We start from the raw sequence: 19,924 nt of genomic DNA on the forward strand, positions 1-19,924 counted from the left end.
ATAGCAGCAAGCAGGGTGTCTTGAAAAGCTTACGCCTCGGTTCGACGATGGCCATGTGCATGTCCCTCGAGCATGCAGCCAGCCGCAGGGCGCTCAACATATCCATACACGAAGAACATAGGTTGAGAATGTCACTGGGGAGATTGCTCCAATCGTGGCTCATATGGATGTTGCACGGTTCGCGTTTGACCATGGTGGAGTTTGGAAGGGGGCTTGATTTACGGGGGAGAAGGATGTCAGTGCTGAAGCGGCTAGCGAGGGAATAGTGGTACTGGGGGAGGCGAGTGAGGCGACGGTACACGGGGGCACAGTGAGATGGAGACGGAGAAGGAGATGGAGATGGAGATGGAGTGGTGCTATGGGAGCGGAGAGGGAGACGAGGCGAGGCGCCAATGTGCTATACAGCGGCGGTGACAGACTGCACTGTGCACAGGGTGAGGTTGACTTTGGTAACCCGAACATGCCGTCTGGACTAGTGTCAGGTGCAGGGTGTTGTCACTTCACTATGAGGACCGGATGAATAGTATTTTGACCATCAAGTGTACCACAGTTGTACTACTACTACTACTACTAGTAGTAGGTACATGAGTACTCCAGTATTGTATAGCGTAAATAGGTCTCCCGTGCTAGCATGCCTGTTCACTTCATCGTTCAGGTATCATCCATATTGCGAGCAGAACCAAATTCTCGTGCATGCCCAATCAACGCTCTGCCGCGATGCATGCAGTGGCCGTTCTGGTGCATCAAGGACAGCATGCAGATCATTCCACACTTGAGAAGAGGAAAAATGGAAAGGTAGAACGGGGCATCAGAGGAAGAGAACGCTGGCTAACGAGGTTGGGAGGGTATCGAGCAGGAAGTTAATGCTCCACTCCTAAAGGTTTTGGGAAAACCTGATTTTCATAAGGTGACTTATACTCACCTAAACAGAGGGAGTATTCCTTAAACAGAGAATGTTGTGTCTCCCACTGACGCGCTCAAAAAAAACTACGACACATTTTTCTATCTGTTTGCATAGGTCCCACCTATCAGGAAGGATGGGCATGTACACGAACAGGTACGACTCAATAGTCTACCCGCATAGCCTTTTCGTTTAGTCTACCTAGCCGTCTAATAAACTGCATGCACGCCACTTCTCCCATTTACTTCTCCATCGGGAACCTATTCTCCTCGGCTTCTTCACCTCCCCTTCGTCTTCATTTGCATCCAAACCCCACTGTGTTCACATTGTTTTAACCTCTTTAAATAATCATCTAATACTTCAGTTAGACTAGCCATCTAATCCTAATTCTCCAAACCATAGCCCTCCGTTCCAGCGGTTCCAAATGGCGATAGATATCGAGATGCAGGTTTTTAGCGTCCAACATGTCCTCATCGAAGGCTCGATGTGCATAGTTGCCACCGTCACCGTCCACCCAAGGGTTGTTCGGCAGTAGATCAACAATGTATCCAACTCCCTCAAAAAGGTAGAGACGAGGGTAATCGGTCTCGATGTAGAGTACACGGAGCGTGCCCTGGGAAGATCCAGCGCGCCGCCGTCCTTCAGCTGTGCCTCGAAGATGAAGTTTTGGTGTACCACATCATACACTCGCCCTCCATACTAGGTGAGCTTCACGATTTCTTGTCTCGGGAGGAAGTATACTTCTGTGGGGCAGCCATCGAAGGGGATAAACAGAAGCTAGAGCCATACAACCTTAATTTGAATAGCATCACTGACCTATCAACCAGAATCAAAATTCCTATAGAAGTCTATGATAAACAGATACAATCCCTATTCGACGTAGAAAATTTTGTGCTCGGTACAAATCTTCAGAAGGGTGACGAGACGGTGGCATTAAGGTCGTCTGGATGGGAGAATTATCCCTTGACGTACGAGCGGATAAAATATGCTGCCCTCGATGCCCGTGTGAGTCTCGAGATAGCTGCAAGGTCCAAAGAGCTTGTTGCGAAGCCGTCTCCCACAGAGAATGAGAACAAGAAAAAGAAGAAGAAGAAGAAGACGACGAAAAGGCTGCACTAGCAGGAGGGCATTATGCATGGATGAACTATTTACTCTCTTGTAAAAAAATTATTCCCTCTCGGTGTATATTGATATAGATGGACTATTTCGATGATGTGCATGTCTTTGGAACAGAGTAGTAGCGTGGGTCCGCTTGACTATAGGGAACTATTTATCCGCATATATAGCTTTCTTTGCTACTCCTTCCAGTGATCGGTATGCAGTGCATGTGTCCGTAGACATGACAGCTTGTCCATGGAAGTTCAACTACGGCGACCATGACGTTTCATCTCGCGATTCCCACGACGCCTCTCCAATCCACGGCACCACGCCCCCCGACGTGCGCCTCACCCCTCTCAGCAGCACCGCCCCTCTGCCTTTGTGTGCATGACATGTGGGCCACCTAAAATTAGGCGAGCATCAAGTTTCTACCACAGCCACCCGCGGTTCCCACGATGTCGCTCGAACCCATGAAACCACACGTCCCCCGACCTGTGGCTCACCCCTCTTGGCCCCACTGCCCCTCTGCCTATAGGAGCATTACATGTGGACCAGTCACCTATCGGGTCCACATGGTATTGACTCAAAGGTAGGTGTAGTAAGGCGTTGAAGCTCAGTCCCGACGGCCCTGAGAGGGAAATGTAACTCCTGCGCCAGGGCTTGTGGTGCTCCCGCAGCATGAACTTGTGCCAAACTCGAGATTTGTTTCTTTACTATGCATGCACGCAACGATTTAATGGACATTGTAATCTGAACATGTGATGGGGAGCTCTAAATTTGAATTTGAAACTTATAAAACAAAAAGATTCAAAACAAATAAACTGGGAGAGAGGGAGTATATCATAGGATGTGTCCCATACAAAATAAGTCCCCTGGTTTGTCACAGCGAAGATGCGGTTAGAAAGGAGCACAACGTCTTCCTACTCATACGACAACAAATCGGCCGCAGACAGCATTGTCCGCCTTTGACCGCCATGTGCAAGGTTCGTGCTATCTTATTCAATCTCACCTTGGTTCCATCGTACCAATTCATGCGGTGGCCCGTTGCATGGTTGATCCCAATGTTGGACAAAGGTTCTACGGGAACGGTTTCACCATTGTAAATTTTGTGCAAATTGATGTTGGTAACCTCCCGTACATATGCAAGCCAATCTCCACTCGCACCGTGCCTAACCTGTGAAACAGTGGGCAGGGGGAGAATTAGGAAATGGACACGGAAGTAGTCTTTAGAATGCATTTACGACGTGATCAAACTCATCTTACCTGCTCATCGGAGGAAATCCGAGTGCCCCTCAACGTCATCATCTCAAGGGGCGTCAACTTGCAACTATGGCCACGCCGTGCTGGAGAGACCCCCAAGGAAACATCCTTGTGCGTTCCACGGAACATCAAGATGCATTTGTATGAGTAGTTTATCTTGTGAGAGAAAAGGATGAATGAGGGAAGGCCTCTAGAGAGAGATGGACACTACTACTACCAATGTGCTGGCCCGTGCGTTGCAATGGATCCAAAGTAGTAGAATAATACTTGTTCACGTGCTTGAAGTATAAACACTCTAGTTTTCATATACATGTGTCAGCAGACATGACAGCTTGTCCATGGAAGCTGAACCACGGTGACCATCACGTTTCTTGTTTCTACCACTGCCACACCCACACGCGATTCCCACGATGCCGCTCCAACCCATGGCATGACATCCCCCAACGTGGACATGGATCCTCTGACATGGCTATCACTGCCTTGCCCTGCCTTTCCTTCGCTGACAGGTGGGACCCACGCTTATGGATCCCACATGTCAGTGACAGAATGGTAGGATTGTTCGCGTCTGGGGATCCTCATCCCCCCGACGTGCCCCTCATCCCTCTCGGCCCCACCGCTCCTCTGCCTTTGTGTGCATGACATGCGGGCCAGCTGAACTGCGGTGACCATCAACTTTCTACCACAGACACACCGGATTGGACGCGGTTTGCCTGCTCCGCTGCTATGCTCCGATCCGTACCCCCGCACCATCGAATTTTCATCCAGTGGCTGTGACACATTTCGTCCCGGGCATCAATCCTCAGCTGGAGTACTTATGTACTACAGGTAGTACCCGCCGGTGTGGCCATCTACGCCTCGTAACGCCCCAACGCCCAGTTGTGGCACCCTCGCCACGGCCACGCCACCACCGGCCGGTTCATCTCGAACGAGTGAGTCGCGAACCACACCACCACCATGAGAATGACATGTGGGCCAGCCGCATTTAAGGTCCGCATGTCATTGACTCATAGGTCGGGCACTAAGCCACTGAAGTTCGGTCCCGTGGGCCCCGAGAGGGAAATGTAACTCCTGCGGTAGGCCTTGTGGTGCTCCCGCAGTACGGGCTCATGCCAAAAATGGAATTTGTTTCTTACTACTACTCCTACCAACTAGTACTAGTAAGGTACACATGCATTGCACGCATGAGATTCTGGTGGTTTGTGCATTATGCTTCTACATGTGGAGCTTTCTGGAACCTAACATGTGGCAAAATCTCGTGGAATGTAAGGTTAGGCAAGTTTGATTAACTTAGGTGAGTGTTTGGTTCAAGCCACACCTTAGGCAACCTACACTAAGGACCCACATGACATACACACAATCTAAGATGACTTATTCACCTAGACGGAGGGAGTAGTGTTTCTAGCAAGATGTTCGCGCATTGCACGAAGTTGATGGAAAAGGTAAGCACAACTTATAAATTGACGGATGGAGTACTAGTTATAGTGATGCATATAATTAAGCAAAGGGAATGCACATGTTGGTATTAACTGGAACGAGAATGCAACAGGACAATAAGAATTAAGGCCATGATGATGCAATCGCCGTGGTGGTTAGAGAAGGCAAGAAGAAAGATGGACCCACGAACGTACGACCTCCTTCTCCTCAACTTAGTGCACCGGGCAACCGACCAGCGGCTAAGGAGCGGCGGCTTTTGTGGCGAGGTCGAAGTGCTTCTCAGCAAAGGCATCCAAGGCTTCCAGCCAGTTGAGGAAGGCCAACGTCGTAGCGTCCTCACTGGCCTTGTAGATACCTATGTACACGATTTGCTCGTACACGTGGATGTGTAGGTCGACGAATTCTTGCAGGGCGAGGCGCCTCGCGGCGAGCGCGACCTCCAGGTGGACATCCTTCGTGGCGTCGGCGGGCAGTCGCAGGGCCACCAGTGCTTGAAAGAGGTTCCAGCCATGGAGGCCGATTAGGGTCGTAGGCAATGAGGAGCCCGGGCGCGCGGGCTGGAGGAGTACAGCGATGTTTTCTGTGAGCTTCTTGATGACGGTGAACTTGTTGCTGGTGTCAACGATCATCTGGTCCAACTGAGAGTCGTAGTTGGCGTCGACGACGGCCATCCACCAGCCGGTCTCCAACACCGTCTGGAGATGATCCTCGGCGCCATGCCGCAGGCAGCATCATGGACCATCTGGCGCAGCCCTGGCCGCTCACGCGCATCGCCGCCATGGGTCTGGAGTGAGCAAGAATTCGTTAATGTAGGCGCTTAGTGTAGGTTCTTAGGCAAATGCTTAGGTGCGTACAATGTGGTAGATGAATTGGAATGGAGGGGCACCTTTATATAAGGGCAATGAGGGCAAACTGCGTTGCATTCACATCGTGCAGCCTCTTTTCCCGGACCTCCTCCCATTACTTCCCTCATGCATTAATTAAAGGAGGATGCATTGGCCATTCAACATATCGGGAACCGCTACTCCCTCCCTCGTCTGCATTAAAGCCATGGTGGGAACTGCGCCGCCCGCTGTCAAATCGAATAGTCCCTCCGTCTAGGTGAGTATTAAGTCATCTTACAAAAACCACACGTTTCTTCACATTATATATGTACAATATATATGGCCAGCATCATATAGCCAGTAGTTTAGTTGTCAAAGAATTTCAGGGTGCTTAGTTTTGTCAAAGAATTCCAGTGTGCTTAGTTGTATTTGAGGGGTGGGTTGTGCACTTATGCTGGACACCATTATTGTGACAAGCCTTTTTAATAGTACTACTGTACAAAAGTGGAGTATATACATTTTTTAAAAGGCAAGAGGGCAGGGCAGTCTAGCTCGGTCGGTTTCACGAGAGGCGAGGGCCTTTGTGATTTGCCGACTCATTACTGCTGTCAAATCGAATAGTACTGCGCTGCCCGCTGCACGCCCGGTGCCTCCATTAAACCCCTCCGTTAAACCCGCATGCAAACCAGAATCCTACTCCGGCCACACGTCCGTTCATGAGCGGGCCGGAATTAAACGCAACACCGGCCGAGCTCCTCCCGTCCGCCCTTAGTTTAAACGAGGCCAGACGCCGGCCAAGCTCCTACCGTCCGCCCTCTATTTACACAAGGCCAGACAGACAGCGGGCAAGAATCGCACCCCTCCGCCGCTTCCCCATCTCCCCCTTCACCATTTTCTCCACTCTTCTGATGGCCTCCGATGAGCCGTTCACCGGCATATTACCTGGCTGGGTGGCCCACCGAGCCCTCTGGATACGGGCGAGGCCGCTCGTTACTTCACCAACCTCACTTGGCCCGACGGAACCAGTTGCCGCCCCAAGCAGGCGCGTGGTTCAGCAACTCGCCGCTCCAGTTCAGCTCGATGAGGAGTGGCGAGTTGCTCCACGCCAGGAACTCGTACCGCGCCACCAGTGTCTACGGTAGCCGCGCCTCCCGTGTCTGTGGGCGCGCCTCCCGTGCCTGCGGCAGCGCGATGCAGGCATAGACAGAAGCCGGGTGCGTGGAGAGCGACGAGAAGGTGGCCAGCTTCTCCGTGTCCGCCGCCATCATCGAGGAGAAGTAGAACATAGGAGGCCGCCGCCACTTGGGACCCATGAAGGCCACCGCCAAGGCGACGACCGCGGATTCAGGTGGTTTCTTCGCTGCTTCGTCTCTCCCGAGGACCTTCGTCGACCCCGCAAGTGTCTGACGGACATGGGGAAGACAAAAGGATCCACGGGCGGCCATTTAGAACTAAAATAAGTCTAGATACATCCATTTCTAGGACAAGTATTTCCGGACGGAGGGAGTATTAATTATACGAGAGAGCCGGATTGGCACCTCTTAGTTCATGTAAATGTAATGAAATCCATCATGTTTATATGAAGATCCGGCTTTTTTATACGAAATCCTTCAGGCTTATATGAAATCAGTCCGTGTTTGCACGAATTTCATCTGGTTGATTAGAGTTGTAAAAATGTATGCCGCTGGCGTTTGATGTCGTCTTCCGCTTAAGGAAGTGGGAAGAAATTTGCTGGCTGCCGTTGGAGATGCTCTTTATGTTGGTGACATCCAATCCATTTGAGTTAATTGCCTGCATGATTGTCCCTCTATAAAAAGTTAATTGCATGTACAGTGTACACGTGACTTGAAGGGTGTCTACAGCTTCGTATAGAATGTTAAAAAGAAACAAGTCCATCCTTAATCTTGTATTCGAAGTACTCTGTAGGTTCCACTGTCAGTACAGTAGCAAAAGAAGTATATATCAAATGAGTAGAGTAATATATAATATAAAAATATAAAGTTAAAAGACAGAATTCGAACTCATGTCATCGCATTGCGAGCATCCGGCATTAACTAGCCCAGCACATTTTTGTTGTAGACCATGCTGGAGATATATCTCCATGTCTACTCTTATATATACTCCATTCGTTCCCAAATATTTGTCTTTTTCATATTTCAAATGGACTACCACATACAGATGTGTATGTAGACATATTTTAGAGTGTAGATTAACTCATTTTGCTCCGTATGTCTTTTCAAGAAGGGGTCAGATTTGTCCTTGATTTATTTATGAGGTATCCAGATGGCACTGCACCGCCAAGAAAAGAGGGTAACATCAAAATTATGGACTACTTTTTTGAGTATGTTGGTAAGGTCCGGTCATAGTCACTTGTTGAAATCTCTAAAAAGACAAATACTCCCTCCGTCCGAAAATACTTGTCATCAAAATGGATAAAAGGAAATGTATCTAGACGTATTTTAGTTTTAGATACATCTCTTTTTATCCATTTTGATGAATAGTATTTTCGGACGGGGGGAGTAGAAAAAGAGTTGGTGATGATGGTGTGCGTGCCATCCTGCAATATAAGCTGTCGGATTTATATCTAACGGATAGGAAAGAAACTATGGAAATTTTGCAAAAATATACCCACACGTCTCTCCACGTTCGCAAATAAGGCCTTCTCTCGTTCAACCTTTTCTCTCACAAGATAAACTACTCATACAAATGCATCTTGATGTTCCGTGCAACGCACGGGCAGCTAGCTAATTTCTTTTAAAATAGTTGCTTTGAAAATTGGGTTGAAGTGATATATTTTATGTCTGCCCCGAATGATTTCAGATTCACTAGTAGTAACAAAGAAAAGGTTGCCTTGTTAATTAACAGAAAACAGGGTGAAAACTATCACATGATGCCGGTAAAAACAAGGCACACTGGGTTCAGCGTCATTGTCACTACAGTTGTGAGCGCGCGAGCAGTCTACATATCGAGGGGGCTACCGAGAGAGGCACCGAGACACAATGTTTGAGAGAGAAACCAATTGACAGATTATGATCAGATCGAGTTGTCACCCTTCTGCTGTCATTGTTGGGGGGGTAGGGAGAGAAAGACGTATTGAGAGTGTGCGCGGTAGGCACAGAGGCACAACTAGCGAGTGTGTGTGTGTGTTAGAAAGAGGAGTAGATAGATTATTATCAAGATCGATGTGCGACCCTACTCCTTTAGTGCCGGGTAGTGTGTGTGTGTGTGTATGTTTGAGAGAGAGAAGCCAGTCGATAGATTAGTATCAAAATGGAGGTGTCACCCTACTCCTTCGGTGTTGGGAAGTGTGGGTGTGTGGGGGGGCAGTGGAACTCACATATCTCTACTCTTATAAAAAACAGAGTTGGTGGTGATGGTGTTCCTGCCATCCTGCAATATAGGCCATCCGATTTATATCCGACAGATGGGAAGGAAACTATGGCAATTTTGCAAAAAGATACCCACACCCCTCTCCACATTTGCAAATAAGTCATTCCCTCGTTCATCCTTTTCTCCCACAAGATAAACTTCTCATACAAATGCATCTTGATGTTTTGTGCAACGCATGGGCATCTTGCTAGTAGGGAGGAGTTTGGGTGACACATATCTAGCTATATTAAGGGATAGGTAGATAGCATATGTGTGAGAGACATTAGTGGCTGTGGGTGGGAAGAATTAAAGGGGTGGGTGTGTTAGACATAGAGAGCGTGTGTGTTTCTGTGTGAGAGACTTGTAGGATGGGGTAGAAAGATGAATTTAACCCTGACGGAGGGAGATAAATACACGAAGTGCACGTGTGTGATTCCGATGCCCACGGGGAAATGAGATATGTATGCATGTGAGAGAGATTGCACAATTCATTCACGTATCACTATCTAGCGACCGTGGACGTGCATCGCTTGAACATAAGTCAATATCTACTTCGTATCGTGGCCAAAGGTACAATATCGATTCAACGCTATAAAGATTGGACACTCACATATCACATTTTTTAATTTAAATAAGCCTTTTTAGTTGTGCATGCCAAAGTTATAGTGATGTTTCTTCAAACAACCAATGTAGCTTCATGAACATGCACCATTGTTACTCTTGCATTCAAATTCATTAGTCTTGGATGATTTAAGTTTCTATTTTGAAGTAATATATGTAATATTCATATATGAATTCAACGGGTACGCAATTTATGAAATGGAGGCTATGTAATCATATGAGGTAACACTTTTAAGTAGCTGACTACAATATCCATTTCTTTTTGTGCGCCTCTACACTAACACGTCAATGCATTATGTTTAAAGTAAATAACCAATGGCACTAAATTATCTATTTACACGAGAAATACATAGGCTGAGCGTTTGATCCCTTCTTCTGTGAACGCGCCACTACACCCGTACAATTGGCCGCGCCCATGTGAACGTCCAAGTTATCGGCGCATCATCCCGAGTTATTATCTTTTTTCTGGGGTGGACTTCACACCAGTCATTAACTGCTGACGCGTGCCCTGTGTACACAGTCTAGCATGACCTTCCCGCTAGCACGGTCCAAAATTAGTTGAAACTTGATATGAACAATCCCGCGGGCGGCAAAATCTCCCGCCTCCTTCTAAAATTTCCGCCACGTTAGTCTTTAGCATGCGAAATCCCCCTTTTGTCCTTGGTGCACGGAGACCAACAATTACAATACCGCCCTCATCTACATGATAGGTAGGGGCTGCTCTGGTAACTTCCGGTTCCCCCACTACATGGCACCCCCATTTCCTCTCCCCCTCCCGCAAAAATGACTAACTCCACAGCACCAGAGCATCTTACATCACGCTGTCCGTACATCATCGCCCTTTCTCCCCTCCCCTCTCGAAACCCTAGACTACTCATCCACCGGCGTACAATAGCCCATTCACTGCCAGCGGCGTCCACCTCGCCGGATCTGCTTCTGCGGCCGCATCTACCCCTCCCTCCTCCCCTAGAAACAAGTAGACTACTCATCCACCACTATACCACAGCCCATTCAGTGCCGGCCTTGTCCACGGCGCCGGATCTGCTTCGCCGGTAGTCTCGTCAACCGGTGCGCATCTGCAGCGGCTCATTCGTACTCCCCACCGGAGACGCTTCGTCCACACCCCCCGGAGCCGCCCCACCGACGCCCTCGTCGATGACCTCTGATCCTCTTCGCCGACACCTTCCTCAACCCTACCGAAGCCGCTTCGCCGACACCTTCCTCAACCCTACCGGAGTAGCTTCGCCTATACCATTCTCAACCCTACCGGGGCCGCTTTGCCAACTCACAAGTCCACGGCCTCAGATCCGCTTCCTCGCACCCCCATCCAACCTACCGGAGCAGCTTCTGACGCCCCATCCATGGCCGCAGATCCGCATCGTCGACACCACCCTTAACCCAACCACTGGAGTAGCTTCTAACGCCCCGTCCATGACCGCAGATCCGCATCGTCGACACCATCCTTAACCCAACCACCGTAGCAGCTTCACCTATGCCCTCATCCACGGCCATAGATCCGCTTCGCCCACACCGTAGTCCACCCTACCGGAGCCGCTCCACAAACACCCTACTCGACGGTTATAGATCTCCTTACCGGACCCCGACAGCCAGCGCAGCGTCATCACCCTTGACGTTTCTAACCTGATTCCCACAGTCTGGAGAGATGCCAAGCACCCGCCACGGCCTAGGTACTTGTCACCTTTAAACCCATCCAGCATCACCTGCCCGATGTACTTCAAATATACTAACCGGTCGCTGTTACCTGTTATGCAGCTGGCAAAAACTACAAGGACGATGTTTCTTCTGGATCTAACAGCTTGGCCAACCAAGATCCTGGACTGAGGCATTGCTATGATCTTGTAAGCGCGTCTCTCTCTCTTGTATTGTTCTGTGCCTGCCAGCGTGCTTTGCTAGGATTTTCGACCAGTAATCCCTTTGTGCAGACAATTATTTCTACTACTGGCTGCTAAATTAGATATGTAGATGTCATACATGATACTACCTCGTACCTCCGTTCCTAAATATAAGTCTTTCTAGAGATTCCACTATAGGCTACATACGGAGCAAAATGAGTGAATCTAAACTCGAAAATGCATCTATATACATCTGTATGTGGTCCATACTGGAATCTCTACAAAGACATATATTTAGGAACAGGGGCAGTACATTACACAAAATCGTAGGGGGCATGTAGGAATTCCAGTGCACTACATTAGGCTCCCTTAGAGTGCCTGCTAGTCCAGCATACAGAGTCATGGCTAGTTTATGGTACGCACACAATCGTTAATTGGTGGTTTAAATATGCGCAAGGGATATGCAATGTAGTATCATGTAGTGATGTCTGAAATTAGCCGTGTCAACTTGCAGATAGGGTTATACAATGAAAAAGTACAAGATGTATGTGGCAATTTCATGGAACATCGCAAAAAAAGGAGAGGCAGCGGTGAGCCTATACAGTGTGCCATGGTACGTCACTCCTCCATTGCAATCATCGTGACATGTTATTTGTATGCCAGTTCTATTAGCCAAGTTTCTTAGGGACAGTTATTACAAGTTATCCTAAGAAAATAAGCACATGTGAATATAAGCTCCATGTAATAAGCCAACCAGTTCTTTTCATTGTGTTTTCAGCTTATCTTTGGTATGATCAGTGGAAAGTCTAGATTGCATTATTATTTTTTCATTTTGCTGCCCATATGGAAATTAATTTGACTTGCAAACATCATAAGTCGAACCCAGTGCAGTAATTAATATGATAGGAAAACAGACCGTCACTATTTGCTCAAAATGCAAATACAAAGATACCATCTACTTGGCACAATCTACTTTGGTCAATGTTTTCCATAGAGATCCCATTGCCTAATTTAAACGAAGAACGCATGACCCACATTTAAATGAAGAACAATTATTTGTTGAAATTCGATGGTCCAAGTGGCTGGTTATTATCGTATGGAAGCACCACCTGAAAGCATCATATAGCGGCAGCAGCTCATAGCAACTCATCATACAACAGCAGCAGTCTGCAATTCATCATATACCAGCAGCAGCTCATAGCAATTCATTATATAGAAGCAGCAGGAGTAGCTCATAGCAATTCATCATATAGCAGCAGCAGGAGCAGCTCATAGCAATTCATCATATAGCAGCAGCAGGAGCAGCTTGTAGCAACTCATCATATAGCAGCAGCAGGAGCAGCTTGTAGCAAATCATCATATAGCAGCAGCAGTAGCTCATAGCAATTCATCATGTAGCAGCAGCAGCTCATAGCAACTCATCTTACAGCAGCAACAGCTCATAGCAATTCATCATATAGTAGCAGCAGGAGCAGCTCATAGCAATGCATCATATAGCAACAGCGGAAGCAACTCATAGAAATTCATCGTATAGTGGATCAGAATGAAAATTTGGCAAAAAAAATCAGAGGAGATCCCCACCTTGTTGGATGAGCTCATCCTTCAACAGCACCTCAAGGCCATGGCCTGGGAGGAGGGGAGGGGGAATAAGGTGCCTTCTGCCGCGGTGTGGCATCAGCCGTAGTTGTGCAGCGCCCGCCGGAGTAATGCGTTGGACGAACCACAGTGGAGCAGCTGCTAGAGACCATGAGAATGAGGGGCGGCGCCAGAGGGAGGAGAAGCAAGGGAGATTTGCCCCTACTCGCCGGCCATGTAGCCAAGCTGGACATAGCATCGTCGAGGACAAGGCCAGATGGGACCAGTGGCGACGGCTCGCTGGAGGAACCCTAGTGCTACTGGTAGGGGATCGAGGTAGAGGGAAAGGGGAGAGGATATGCAAGCGGGAAGGGCAATGAATGCTTGCGTGTTTGTTTTTACTTGAGGGTCAGGTGTGACACGGGCGTCAGCAGTTGCATTTTGAGTGTAATATAGGCAGACAACAGAGCCATTTCACTATTCCCCTTCCCTTCAATTTTTAGTGAGGTTCTACCCAAAACACCACCTCCAAAGCGAAATTAGTTAAGCCCAAGCCCATAACTCAAAAATGACTTATTTACATCTTTTATCGCTTATTTTGACAATATGCCCTGAAAAGGCAGAATCGAACTGGCCCTTAACCTGCAATTCAATTGTGCGTGCAATGATGAATCACTCCTGCCTGCTATCTGTACATTTAGGCATCATCATACATGGCATAACCTAATACATGTGCACTCCATTGTAGAATCTGGAATATGCAATATTTCTGTTAGTTCATATGTTGCACATGATGTTTAAATTCCCCTTAAATCTGGTCAGTCAAGTGATGGTCTTTAAGCCTCCTTCTTTGCTTCTTTTCTTGATATGTAAGATTTGCTCACACATCTGTTCAATTACTTGTTTGCATCAGCCAACCATACTAGGACTGTTTGCTTTGATTACTTGCTGTTCTTGACCTAACACTCTAACAGAGGTTGTCAATGATTTAGACACTAAGGGCTGCTGTAGTGGGGTCTTATCTAACTCATAGGTGACATCAAGGTTTGGATGTACACTACAGTAGGCAAGTATGTTAGGAAAGTATGCATATTTATCTTCCAAGGAGACGAGTAACTAGTTGACATAATTATGTGGTGTTGTTTTGTTATAATCTCATCCTTTTGTGTTCACAGACTGGAAAGTATGCATATTTATCTTCCAAGGAGACGAGTAACTAGTTTGTGTCACCTTGCAGAGGGATGCAATGAAGATAAGATTGAGGATTTCCAATTACAAGATGTTAGGAAGGAGCTTTGCACAAGAAGTAGGAGCTGCGCTGAGCCTCTTCAACCTGCTAAGGTAAGTCACTGTATGCAACTCAATAGTTCAATTCCTTGTTTGTTTCAGGCATAGTTAATTTTCTCTTTTCAATTGCTTTATTTGTCCTCAGTTAATGAGATGCCCAAATAATCATGCCTGATGTTCGGTACTTTTATCACTACTAGTTGACATAATTAAAGGCCTTACCATTTAATTACTCTGCCGAAGTGTGCCTTAAGGTTTGAAGTCTATTAACCAACTATTATTGCGTGAGGCTCACAATCTAATTTATCTACGCTAATGATTGCATAGTTTTGCCTGTTGTAGTATGTTTGTATGAAACCCTCTGTTGTTCATTATGCTCCCTAAGGCTTTAATAGAGGCACAGAATGGCCAACTGCTTGCTTACTTATACGCAACGTGCTGTCTAAATTTGTAACTTGTCTGTGTTTTCGATTGGGCCCCAACATCATGCTCCTCTGGTGAGCTAAGAGGGATTTATATATGTAGGCTGCACAAACTATCTTTTTTATAATTTTTAAAATATCACCTGCTTATGCTTCATGACGTGTAACATTTTTTTGAAAGTGATGTGTAACATTATTGTTAGTCCTGTTTTGCCATGTAGTACAAAATAGTGTCTTGTTCGCTTCACTGTTGTAACTATATTTTTGCCCTAGTCATGTGTACTTATAGAAACATTTCAGGATGAAGTGACATCAACAAAAAGATCTACGAGCAGTGCGGCATGGCCGTTACCGAATGATTATGGATTGGAATGTGCTGATGTTCTCGAGCATCAACTAGAGGTGGCAAGACAATGTGTACATGATTGTCAACGTATAATCAACAAGTTGAGACTGGACATGCAGGTATTAGATGCAGGAGTCAAAAAATGAAACAAGACACTGAGGTAACCATGAAGGAATTGGAGATTTTGCATAGTGAAATTTGTGCTATCTAAATCTAGCCAATCCTATTTTCTGAAGAGATTACAGTTCAAATGGAGTTAAGTTGATGCGCGTCCATGATGTATGAGCTGTATTTTCCCAGTGTATGTAATTTGCTGTTTGTGTATGCTTTATTATCACCTGTGCCGAACCATAATGCCCAGTGGGTATAACCGGCTGTAATTTCTTTATTGTATAGTGTAGGATTATTCTACCTTTCTATGCATTCATCTCTTTGTTGTAATAGTGTAGGCTTTTTAGAGGTGATAGTATTGAGTAGGATAATTCTTTGAATATGCTATATCGTTCAAACGGGGGCCAATTCGCCCGACCATGGCCCTTCACGGGCCGTCGGATCCATGGTCCTTCTACATCTCGTAGGATCCATGGGCCGCCGGCTCATTTATGGGTCTTGTACGGGCCTTTAATGGGCCGTAGACGGGCCTCTAAGGGAAATCGTATGTTTTATGGGCTGACCATAACGGGCCGTTAATAGGCCGTATTTGGTGATGCTATGAAAATGGCCCAACAGAATAACGGTCCACAAACGGGCCGACTGTAACGACGGGCTGAATTTGGCCCATAAACAGAAAATGACAGTAATGGGCCATAAGTAACCGAATGCTGCAAATGAGCCCAAGAATAAATGGGCCCTCAGAAGGCCGAAAGTTAACTTGGGCTGGAAACGGCCCAACGGAATAACGGGCTGTTAATGGGTATAAAGTGATACACTGTTCATTACGAACCAGTTTCACCACGGGCCGTTAATGGGTGTAAAGTAATACACTCTTCATTACGGGCTAGTTTCAGCACGGGCCGCTAATGGGCCAAGAGTTACAAAGGGCCTCATATGGGTCGAAAGACGTCATGGGCTATACATGGGCCAGAAGTGAAAACGGGCTGGAATCATGTTGGACGGCCCAGATGATGCTAATGGGCCCAGATGACGCTACTAGGCATAACAGGCCTTGGGTTAGCGGGCTGTAAATGGGCTATATGCGAACAGGCCGTTAACAGGCTTTCCATGGGCCAGCCTGCCAGCTTTTGACCAAGTCAAATGGGCCGGCCTTTTCACAGGAATGGGCCACTGTTGGGCCGTGCAACGTGTCGAAGTATCATAGGCGCCTTCTGTCCAGTGAGTGGATGACATCTGTCCCAACGATGAGCCAACATGTGTTTCCTCTAGACAACGATGATTTTACACGTGGAAAATCCCCATTGGTCGGGGCTATTAACGGGTTATCGGATCCAAAACCCGACCCGATAGCTTAACGGCGTTCTGTTACGGTGGATGCCACGTGTCGGTCACCCTTGACGTAATCACTTCTGTGACGCGCGATTTATTGTCATGGAAGTGGACACTTCAGTGATGATAATTTTGGTAATGTCATGGAACACTTCTATGAGAGCATAGATATGACTATCTTGATTCTGTCATAAATTTGTCATGGATGTACATGCATGACAAAAAAGTGACCTACTGTGACAAACACGTATCATCACGGAAGTGTATTTTTTTGTAGTGTAATGAATGGTACATTTGCATATGCATGTCATGAACTCAATTTGTAAGTGGTTTTCACCTCACTTCTTGGAGTGTTAGTGGCGTAGTAGTATAGCCATCATCCGTAGTAGTATGATGTTGCCACATCACATAGAGCCAACAAAAAGTTAGTTCTAGTTAGATCAACTAGAGCTAGGTGTCGAACGGAGGCCGAGAATACGGTGATTGCATGACTCTGTGAGGTGGGCTTGTACGTAGTATGATGTAGTTAGCTTGCCATGTTTCCTACTCCTCCGGTCTAAATGTGGAAAAGATATGGTTGAGTTCTTCCTCCTTTTGCTGACACGTGGGACATCAAGCATCCAGGTCCTGTCATGCAAGAAAATGGAGTGGTAGTTGAAGCCACGTGATGTGCATCTTGGGTTAATCTAGAAATAGGATCTTACTACTCTTGAGTAAATCCAAAAGCGGCCACCGAAGATCTTTATTGGATTTGTTTTTCATCACCAGCACGTCGAGGTGAAAGATGTGCAGGTTTAATGGGTCCTCTTGCGTTTTCACTGACATGTGGGACCGCATGTGAGGAAACAAACGATGGGCTCCACATGTCTGCTGGCTGGCTGAGAAGAGATAGAGGAGGGCTGAGCAAGGACTCTAGGAAATTTGTTCTACGTAACCAGTACCTCGATATAGGCTCCATATAGTGGGGTGGCATGGGCCATAACTAGCGTTGACGTCTAGCAGTACGGCACACGCCACCCACACAAGTCCCATCCGACACCAGTTTTCTTGGAGTCCGTGCTAAAGCCATCTCTTCTCCCTCCTATTTTCTCAGCCATCGTGCGGTGGGTGTGATGGGGGTTTGCCGATAGTCGGTTTGCTCAACTACGGTCCCACTTGTAAGTGAAAATGCAACACAGCACGCATTCCCCATTGAGCAGTGTATCGGACCAACCGTTTGGGGGTGCGCCGCAAACACATCGAGCTTTTCCTTTTGAACTTGTAACTTGTAAAATTTGGTTCTGTTCCATGGCGTGACCGATAGATAGAAATAACGATTTTCCCTAGAGTAATGAGAAGTTTGGTTCTGGCGTGGTTCTTGCATGGAGTACGTATGAAAATTATGAAGTTGATGCAGAAGGTAAGATAATTACTAGTAGTACCATATGCTACTACAAGGATTTGATGGAAATATAAAGATACATACAGATCCATCAACGACGTCCTCACGCCCTAGTGCGCGGGGTCACCAACCGACGTGTGACGAGCAGCGGCATTGGCTGCGAGCTCAACATGCTTCTGAACAATGCATTCCAAGGTTGCCCTATGGGTCAAGAAGGCCAGCGACCGATCGTCCTCCTCTGGCACGTAGTAGTCCTTGTGGACGATTTGCGCATAAACGTGGGTGATTATGTCGATGGTGTCTTGCTGCGCCACGCGCTGCGCAACGAGTGCGACCTCGAGGTGGACATTCTCCGGCGCGATGGCGGGCAGTCGCAGGGCCACCAGTGCGTCGAGGAGGTTTTCACCATAGAGGCCATGGAGGGTGGCGGGCATCACAGAGCCTAGGTGGGTGGGATGGAGGCGTACGTCAAGGTCATCTGCGAGCTTCTTGACGACGATGAACATGTCGAGGAAGCCGGCGAGGATCTCGTCAAACAAGGAGACAAAGCTGTCGTCCAAGCAGCCTCTCGCCCTAGCGGCCTCGAGCACGACCTGGACACGTTCCTCGGTGCCGGGGCGTAGGCCGGCATCGTGGACCATCTAGCACAGTCGGCTGATGCTCGCGCTCATCGCCTCCATGGGTCTAGCTTCTAGTCAACTGATCTTGTGATTGGAGTGATCACTCTTGCCCTTGGTTAGGGTGCATAGGTGCGTAGGATTTCGTATATAGGACTGGCGGGGAGCCTTTATATGAGAAGTGCAGACTGTGTTGCATTCACGTGTGTATTGGCCATCTACTCCGCGGCCTTCTACTACACCTGCCTTTGGCTGTATGACAGGTGGGCCAAACACCTGTTGGGCCCATGTGTCATTGATCCAAACGCAGGTGCAGTACATCAATGAAGTTCCGTCCCCCTTCGTGCCGGTGCAGTATAGTCATCTCACCAGACCTCTAGTTGTGGCCAAACGAGAGAAATTTGATGTTTACTGGTTTATTGGTCCCCTTTGCATTTTGCGCCAAGTTTTGACCTTTGATTTAACTAATAAAATGGTAATGCATGTAACAAAAATGTTATGTGAGTCACCTTACAAAAACCAAATAATCCAAAAACACTTAGGCATGGTACATTAACTCCCTTCTTGTTTCTTTTTTCATGACATATCAACCAATGAGAGATGTGAGCCGTGCATGCTTTCAATGACTTGAGACTACCAAACATGACATGTAGTGGTTAGTTCATTGCGTGTAATCCTATTAATTAGAAAAAGGATGTTAAGTTCTCTCGCTTTCCCCTTCATCTTGGTCACGGTGCACAACCTAATATCATGGTTAGACTACCCACAATCGGAGTAACATAGGTGGTAACATCACACTTATCTAGGCAAAATAGATGATGTGGTATGTAATTAATGAAGAAAGAGAGGCATGTGGTAACATAGCTAGTTACTATAACATCACACATATCAAGGAAAGATGTGTCTACAACCTAATAAATGAAGTGATGCATGACACAATACAGATGTTAGTACCCACTATGGAGGTAGTAACATAGACTAGTAACATATGCATGTTACTACTCTAAGTTACTGCCCACTATGACTAGTCTTAATAGTAGAGCAAGTACAATAGTGCGCTTATAGCCCGCTTACATGGCACTTTTGCCTATGTGGAGAGAGATATGAAAAAGTAATGAGAGTGAGCTCTCATGCAAGAGCCTAGATATATGCGCATTGCTAGGAAAATACAATAAATATGAAGAAAGAGAAAGAGAGAAGACAGAAACAAGTACTAGTGTAATAGCCAACCTTATAGCTCACACTATTGTATGAGTGACTATAAATGATGGCTATAGATGCACCTTCTAGATCAGATACAAGCAATCTCTCAAGGAAAAGCGCATTCTCAATGACCATAACGTGGAACGGCTAGAGTGATCTCTTGCCAATTGATGTCTTGTTGCGGGGCCACCAAGACACGTAAATACATCGGAGATTCGTCGAGGTGTTGTGGAGGCTAATGAACCTGTGGATCTACTCAGGACGAAGGTACTCGAGCGCAGTACAACTGT

This window comes from Triticum urartu, chromosome 4 (genome assembly GCF_003073215.2).
Source record: "Triticum urartu cultivar G1812 chromosome 4, Tu2.1, whole genome shotgun sequence".
Classification (NCBI taxonomy): domain Eukaryota; kingdom Viridiplantae; phylum Streptophyta; class Magnoliopsida; order Poales; family Poaceae; genus Triticum; species Triticum urartu.